Source organism: Capsicum annuum, unplaced genomic scaffold (assembly GCF_002878395.1).
Source record: "Capsicum annuum cultivar UCD-10X-F1 unplaced genomic scaffold, UCD10Xv1.1 ctg49092, whole genome shotgun sequence".
NCBI lineage: Eukaryota > Viridiplantae > Streptophyta > Magnoliopsida > Solanales > Solanaceae > Capsicum > Capsicum annuum.
Window position 1 is genome coordinate 1 of NW_025856852.1, and position 6,558 is coordinate 6,558.

Sequence of the window (6,558 nt, forward strand, 5' to 3'; positions counted from 1 at the left end):
TTTGAAACCCTAAGGAGAGTTCTTGAGCACTTTTGATGAAAGAATAAGTATTTTGGGGTCCTTGGAACTAATTCTCGTGTTTTAGGGCTAAGTAAGGGTGGAAAAGGACCAATTTATCCTTAACACGGAGTGTTTAATTCACCAAAATTCCTTACATAGGCGCCGCCCATCCCATCGCCTATCTTCACATAAGCGCCGCCTATCCCATCGCCTATCTTCACATAGGCGCCGCCTAGGCTATCGCCTATGTTCACATAGGCGCCGCCTAGGCTATTGCCTATGCTTTCCAGTGGCCATGGGCTATTGTTTAGGCATCGCTTATCACTTTGAAGGGCCATAACTTCTTGCTCGGGTGTTGGATTTTATCCAAATTAGTATCGTTGGAAAGCTAACTCAAATACCTATCAATTGACACATAGTAGGCTTCCTAATTCAACATACACGAAGAGTTATGGTCGATGGAAGCTGACATACTTCACAACATCTATTAAAACTTAGTCGATCGAAATAGTTTCAACTCGTCCTTGAGTCGAAGGACCTCTATGGTCTAAATTCAAGCTTGAGCGGATTCACATGCTACACAATAATTTACATGCCGTATTGGCATAGGATTTTATGGCTTCGGGATTAGCAACACATCGAAATCATGGTTTTTTATTCTATCCCAAAATGCGGGGCGTTACACCCCCTCACTAAAAAGTGGGGGTTGCCCCCCTCCCTCGCTAAAAGCTTTACAGGGAATCCAAATTGACCTAACGGGGAAAGCCAAGTTGACTTTACGGGGAAAGCCTCCTCCACCTCCCTCTCTAAAAGCTTCTCAAAAAAGGACTTGACAGTGAAATGGTTGGATTTTTAGGGTACAGAAGGGTAGAAGGAGAGTGAACATAGAAGAAGAAAGGGTGGATTGAAGGAAAAAGAAAGTGGGGGTTGCATAAGAATAAAGAAGGTGGTTGGAGGTGGAGGGGGGGGTTTGAAGAAGAAGGAGGAAGTGGGGGAATGGTGTGGGTTACCTTTTCTCTTTTCTATTTTTTTTAATACATACATAATATACATATTAGTGGGGTTCCCTTTTAAAAAAAATTGATGTGGCTCTTACGTGGCAATGATGTGGTGCTGACACGACAATGATATGGCACATGTGTAATGCACTCTACATTGTGAGAATGGTATTATAATGTTAGGGTAGTATTTAATTCACTTGAAAGTTGTTTAGGGGTATCTAAATATTTGTAAAGTTAAAGTGCTAAAGTTCAGACGTATAAGATTAGGGGTGATTTGGTCTTTTCTCATTATTCTATTGTACTTCATTGCCGCCATAATGTCTTGATAATGTGGTCAATTCTAGATTACTTTTAAACTGGTTCACCTGATGGGTAGAGTTAGGGTTCATCACGGCTTAGGGAGATTTGGATCGTGACAATCACAAACTGGACTTCGTGTGTCTAAAGGAAACTTCTTCACACTAATCTAAATGTTTGCAATGAGTATGTTTTAATAGAATATATGCAATATAAGTTGCTTCTGTAACTTGACACACAAAATTAATAATACCAGAAGGGTTTACCTTAAGAATGAAAGCAGAAGACCAACACAAGTGCTCAGCATCCAAGCGATAAAGCCATACTGCAACAATGTAGAAAATTTTACCCAAAAATTGATAGTAGAAACACTGAGCATCTAATGCAAGGAGACAACAGGTCAGACTGCCTTCAGAAAGTATGATGCTAAAGTGAATCTCGATGTTTATAGTACTGCACTGGTAAGCCCATCATTAAGTTAAAAGTGGATGTCCACTAGTCAGACAGCTATGTGATCAGAAAGAGAGGTCACTGTAAGAATATCAAGTGTCCTATTTTTGATACCTATAAACGTGATCAACCATCAATTGTCAAATTATCAAAGCATCTTCTCTTCTCTTATTTCACCTGACCTCTCTTAGGAATAACATAAGCTGATCTTGAACACCTAGTTGGAGCTAGAGCTATAATTCAACTGTTTAAAGGTCCAGCATAGCTAAACAAGCAGAACATACCCCCTTAACTGCACAAAAAACTTTAGTCTGGGTTTCTAGCGGCCTAAACATTCTTGTGCACCATAGAACAAAACGTTATCCCTCACATCACAGGTGAACACATGAAAAATTAAGATTAATATTTAGAATGCAAGAGAGAAAGAGGGAGAAGAGCCCGAACTAGTTCTGAAACCCAGAACCTAAAGACAATCACTCTTGGAAAAGAAAAGAAGCATAGAAACCAACGTAGGGAGCATAAAAATATACGAGAGCTTTGGAAATCACAATCAATCAACATTAGAAAACTGCACAGAGACAATGATACACTTGAAAACAAGATTTCCAGGCAAATAACTGATGAAATGACAAAGTTTCACCAGTAACAATGGCATAAAGTTATCATAACCAAAACCTCAAATAGCAACAAGATACTTGGGATAAAAAACAACTAAAAACAGATAATCGCAGGCAAAGAACCAAAAATGTAAATACCTTCTGAGGCTTTGAAGTCATGGACAAATCTTCAGCCTGCAGCAACCGTAGGAAGACCAAAATAGAACAGACAACAGGAGACAAAAGGAGAACCGCGATGCCAAATTCAAACTACAGAAAGTCGTTCGCTAAATTTTGTTAGAAAATGGAAAATACAACCATATGGAGTACATTTTAGCTGCACCGTACTCCAAATACACTAAACTGAACTTTAAAAGTACTAATGCATTTCTTACCTGTTGGTGTGTAGCATTCAAAAGTTTTATTGTCTTTGGTCGGAAGATAGCCACAATGACGGTTTCAAGAATGAAGATTAAACTGAAAAGAAGCTATACTCGCTCTGGAGTTCCTGCTACATGATGCAACATTACTCTGCAACGTTGAAGCCACTTCCTAATGCTTGGAGTCTAAGTTCTTCCGAGAATGAAATATGATTAGGTAACACATCCTCAACATCATTTGAATCAGTGACAGGAGGGTTACTGTCGCGATGTTCTCGATCAGCGTCTAAACTACTTGTCTGCAACAAGGCTAGAATCATTGGGTCCAATCCATTCTCCTTCAGCATCACTGCAAAATTAGGATCAAGCCCTTTATCTTGCAATAAATTAGCTAATTCACGATCAGTGTGTCTTCCTTTCCGCTTTAACATAGATGTAATCCTGGGATCACTCAACTTTTCTTGAAATGAAGTGCCAAATTCAAGTCCAGTATCTGTTGATTTGCAGAAGTGGATGTACTAGAATCACCGCCTTGGCTTTCAAGGACACTGCTAGAACAAACAACCAATGAACTATTATGCTCTAAATTTCTGTCAACATATGATGATCCTACTTCAGGCTCTTGAACAACTGAACGACAGGAACTACTACGTAGAGCTAGACTTGGTCTTCCACTGTCTATACTCTTATCACTATTAATCCCCTCAATGTTATTCCAGGTACTGCCATCACCAGTGCAAGGCACAGTTGCATTACCAAGAAGAGCTTGCGGAGCTATTTTGGTCTTCTCTGCGGAAACCTTCTCTAAGTCGGATAACTATGCTCTGCAAGGCATCTCGTCTAGCTGATAATAGGTCTGTAACTGATAAATGCCGTGAAACAGCAGCACCCAACAGCACAGATGCTACAACTGCATAACTGATACAATGTCCAAAGTACCTGAAACAAAATTGTTGCAGTAAAATATTAGAAGATTTTTTTTTGATAACAAAAGATTAGAAGTTTCTATTCAACAACTAATATTAAAAGGGATGCATATGCCACAAGTATAAGAAGACTTGATTATGGAAGAAAATGAATTAGCATGGGTTAACAACAAACCAGTAATGAACTCCAAAACAGATCAGGAACACCCGAGATGTACCGGCAACAAAAAGTACGATGACTCAACTTTTCAGAAGCTTAAAACCATACAAGCATGCTCCCAAGTTCCAATCTGATTGAATGAAAAGCTAGTGAATTCATTACTTACCACAATGAAATAAGAAATTATTTCACAATATAAGTCAGAAAAGGAGACAGATATATGTAGGAAATGAACTACCAAGGATTATCACGGCAGCTGATGTTGTAGCCCCAAGCCAGTTTGATTCCTTTGCTGTCAGACCATACAGGATAGAATACACAAGAAGTACTACAAGTGAACCAACATATAGAAGTCCAAGATGCAAAGCCCTGCAGAGCCCAAGTTCAAAGTGAAGAAGAGTAAATTATAGACTTCAGAGAAAATGTTGAAAAGATAGTGCAGAAAATATGATGAGCAGTATAAATGAGAACCCACTGAACACATAATATAACAAGGTGACTTTCTAATCTAAAGCAGCATTTAAATTAATTTTCTTAGTAGTGGGATTTTAAGATCTACTGCATTTACTGGACTACTGGAGAGTGTGTTTTGTTCGCTCAGAGTTAGTATTCCTTTTATTCAAATAGATTTGAGTTACACCCATTGTTTAGCGTTCTTTGGCTCTTAATTTTCAAAGTCTGTTAGTTGAGAACATTTTGGCCTATCTTCATATCTTCCATATCTTATAACAAAAATTATGTTCCATCCAAAAAAAGAGTTGTCATATTAGTCACCCCTGTCCTTTATATAGAGCTCTTTTCATCTTTGTTCAAATCCCTAGACAACAAGAATGATGTCCACCTTCAAAAAGTATTACATCTTACTCTGTCTTTCTATTTCCTATAAACAGTCTAGCACATCAATGATGTCTTCTGTTAGAGCTAATCATCGTGTTTACACCAAAAATAAAGAAGTGCTAAACTATTCATGTTGATCTTCTGGACATCCTCAAAACAACCCTTGTTTCTTTCTGTCCAAACTGTCCACCATATACATGTTGAACAATTTTCCATACCTCCTCTTTTATTACATTTACATCCCCATTCCATCTGCTTAGTACTTTTTTAATGCTCCCAGGTTCTACCCACCTGATCCCCTTCAGGTTAAAAACATTCTCTACAAATGCTCTGTCCGTTTCCAATGTAAGAAAAGATGGTTAATTGTGTAAAGAAAGGATCTTGGGCCTAACTCTACCCCAAAAGCTAGCATATGAAGGGAGGATTGCTCAAGTCCATATAAGAAGACCGACAGTTCACTCCCCAACAATGTGGAACTTTCACCCACTCTAACACCACCTTCACGCCCAGACCCAACAAGAGTGTGGTCCGGGAGCTCAAACGTGAATGGACCTGGCTCTAATACCATTTAAATATGTGATACCTGGACCAAACTCAACCTCAAAGCTAGCTCAAGTGGGGACAATTGCTCAAGTTCATATAAGTAGACCGTGAATCAATTCCCAATTAATGTGGGACTTTCATCCACCCTCGTGTCAGGCTCAACTGGAGCGTGGACTGAGACTCCGAGAATACAAACGGGGCTATTTGTGTGTGAAAATAGAAAACCCACTGAACTTCACCAACTAGGCTATTTGTGTGAGAAAAACACATTTGTTTGATTCGACAACAAAGTTTCTTAAGAATGACATGCAACAGCGGAGGAATGATGAACTTTTGAGAGGTTACTTTGATGACTCATGCAGAAACAGATATACTTATGAATATTGCTAATGATTTTACCAAAATGAGACTTTCTGTGCTTTACAAGGCCTCCAAAGTTGCAAAATGGATTCATCACCCTCTACAAGAAACTCTTAACGTTAAAATAATAAGTTGTCTGATCTTATCTGCAACAAGAATGACGAGCACTGTGTTCAGTTTGGAGCCTGTCCCTAAGCTCGTCTAGACTTATCCTTATCTTCATTGCCTTCTATTTGCTTGTTATCTTTGTTCTTGCTAGAACCTGCATTTGAGAAGCTTGTGTTATTGTCTCAAGTTAATGTTTAAGTTTTCTTTCCTTACTGCAGTGCATCAAAATTCAACTTGTGGTGCTGCTGAAAATGTTGGAACTGCTACAAAACTAATGGCATAATGCATGAACCTATACGTGCTGATAGACCCAATGCATTCAGTAACAACAGCTCATCTGTTCTCTCTTGCATACAAACAGCAGTTGATATTCCTTCTCAAAGCAGAAAAATTGATGTTCCTCCTAATATGATTTTGGGCTAGCCCTCTAACATGGGGTTGAGACAAACAATAGATGGGAGGATTATTAAGAAAGAACCTGTCTATGGTGGGAATTCTCCGTTTGCCTTTGGTCCTCACGGCAGTTACTTGGAGTCACGTTTTGCAATGGGTGATGCATCTATTTCATCATTTAGTAGTGTGGAGTCTAACATGCAACCTCTTAATGAACCTCTTTTGGATGTTGACACTACTTCATTTGGATTTCTTGGGGAGATGCCTCAAAATTTTGGTTTCTCAGACTTGACTGCTGATTTCACTAATAGTTCTGGTACGTGTCTTCCTCTTCCCAGTTTCTCTGTAATTTCACGGCATCTTTGGATTCTGTGTTTTTCTGCTTTTAAAGTTTTAGGTATTAAAATTAGCTGGTATGATGCTAATCAGGCGTAATTTATATCCGTTTTGACTCGACATCAAAAATACGATTATCAGATATGACACATGATGATTGTTACTAGTACT

General features: G+C 38.7%; 1 long non-coding RNA gene across 1 annotated transcript; it reads right to left on the reverse strand.

The window, feature by feature from the left end:
• Positions 1 to 2,673: 2,673 nt before the first annotated feature.
• LOC124892632 lies at positions 2,674 to 4,335 on the reverse strand. Its single transcript, XR_007050353.1, has 3 exons — positions 4,049 to 4,335; positions 3,826 to 3,940; positions 2,674 to 3,663 (listed from the first exon to the last, which is right to left on the reverse strand). It is a non-coding gene; the product is annotated as an uncharacterized LOC124892632 (long non-coding RNA).
• Positions 4,336 to 6,558: the final 2,223 nt, after the last annotated feature.